Below are 2,162 nucleotides of genomic sequence, written 5' to 3'. Positions count from 1 at the left end.
GGAACCAGCAGGAAGTGGTGATGACGGGGTTGGGGTGCAGAGGTTGAGGAGACCACGGGAAGGAGAGACAGAGGAGGGGCTTCTGTTAGCACCTCGGGGTCGCCTGACTCCCTCAGGCAGGCGGTTGCTCACACCTGCACCTTCTGGAAGCCGCCTGCTGCAGGTCACGGTTGGTCATGTCCTCTGGCGGCTGAACCGGGCTTGGGAGAGCACTGTGGGGGGGCTGCTAGGCCTCACTAAACTGCCGTTCTTCAGAGGCTCTCAAAACGCCCCACCAACTGGCCTCAAACTTAGGTCCTTTTCACACTCAACCCTTCCTGCCATCGTTGTGGCCCTGGGCACAGGTCTGCAGCACGTGCTTGGCGCGGTCATGTGACTTCCTGTGACTTCACTCTGGGGCAGTGATCTGTATCCGGTTCCATCCTGATGTCTGCCCTTTCCCCTCGCAGTGGCATCAGTTCTGCCTGTCGGTTCTTGGTGAGACGCTGCAGAGACCTGGGATCTTAAGCCTCCAGGTCCCCTTGCTGTGAGGCCTCCAGCAAATTTTCCGAGAAGGAACCCCGGGCCGTGGCTGCATCTCACGGGCTGCCGCAAAGCTCCGCTGCCTTCCTCTCGCTTTGCGGCTTTTGTCGTAAAAGCGACTTTGTCGTAAAAATGAGACGCCGCTCAACATTTCTTCCTGTGAGGGAAAACAGGTATAAAAACCTATCTTTCATGCTTCAAGTGGTGAACTTTTGAGAATTCTGTACTATCTACCACACCTTTGCCAGATCCTGATGGCTTTGTTTTTTGCTAATAGCCCTTTTAGCAAATATAAGGTGTGAGCTTCTTGTGGTTTTGTTTCGCATTTCCCCAGAGAGAGGAATGTTCCTGTGCTGTCGACCTTTTTAAGAGTTCTTTTGGGGGGAAATATCGAGTTCTTTTGCCCAGATTTTATTTTTTTAAATGTTTAATTGATTAATTGAGCTACTATTAGGATACCCCCATCAGGTACGGCCAACTTAGCTTGCCCACCCCAAATTACCCATAGTCCTCCAGCACAGACCATTGTGCTTCCTTTCTACTTTGTTCTCACCCTTGCCTTCTCCACCCTCTCCCCCAAATGCCTTTGTTCCACAGTAAGCTCTCAAGGGTTGATTTTTTTAATGTTATCTTTATCTGACACTTACTTTGGTTTCTCTGTATTTCTTATTATGTTACTAAGCTGTATGAGTTCTTATGTATTTTGGATATTAACTTCCTACTCGATATGTGGTTTGCAATTTTTCCCCTTTCTGTATTCTGTATTTTTTCATTTCTTATTGTGTGTGTGTGTGTGTTGCAAAAGCTTTTTAATTTGATGTAATCTCACTGGATATTTTTTGCTTTTTTTTTTTTTTGATGCCTTTAGTGTCATATCCTAAAAAATCATCACCCATGTTGAGGAGGTTCTCCATTATGTTTTCTTCGAGGAGTTTTACCATATCAGGTCTGATTCATTTCCATTTCATTTTTTATGCATGAGATAAGTTTCATGTGTCTGTGTCTCTCTGGTTTTTCCAGCACTATTTATGAAAGAATTCTTTCTTCTTCGGGTATTCTTGGAAATCTTGTTGAATATTAATTTACAGTATATGTTGGACTTCAATTTTTCATTTTATTCTCTTCCATTGGCTTACATGTCTATTTGTGTGTGTGTGTGCTGACAATACAATTATTGTGAGATCCATCCATGTGTTTTATGCAGCTCATTTCTTTTGATTGCTGAGTGTTCTGTTGCACAGATATGCCATAGTGGGTCTATTTATTCACTAGAAATTTGGGTAAATGTCAAGTTTTTGTAAGGAAAGTTGTAAATAACATCTCTGCACAAGTCTTTGTGTGGGCATGTATTTTGTTTTGGAAATTTTACAGTCTTTAGAAGAAAACCAGAGAAAAATCTTTGTAATCTTAAATATTTTAGGAATTTCATTGAGGTCTATGTTCCATTTTGAATTAATTTTTACATATAATACTAGGTTGGGATTGAAATTTATTTTCTACACAAGGATATCCAATTTTTCCAGCACCATTTGTTGAAAAGACAAGAACATTATGGTCTCATTTTCATCTTTTTTGAAAATCAATTGTGAACATAAAAATGGGTTGGTCACCTGCTTTTGTAGCTTGCCTGACTGTGGACT

Source organism: Condylura cristata, unplaced genomic scaffold (assembly GCF_000260355.1).
Source record: "Condylura cristata isolate star-nosed mole 26May11 unplaced genomic scaffold, ConCri1.0 scaffold00021, whole genome shotgun sequence".
In the NCBI taxonomy this organism is placed as follows: domain Eukaryota; kingdom Metazoa; phylum Chordata; class Mammalia; order Eulipotyphla; family Talpidae; genus Condylura; species Condylura cristata.
This window is presented reverse-complemented; position numbering follows the sequence as displayed.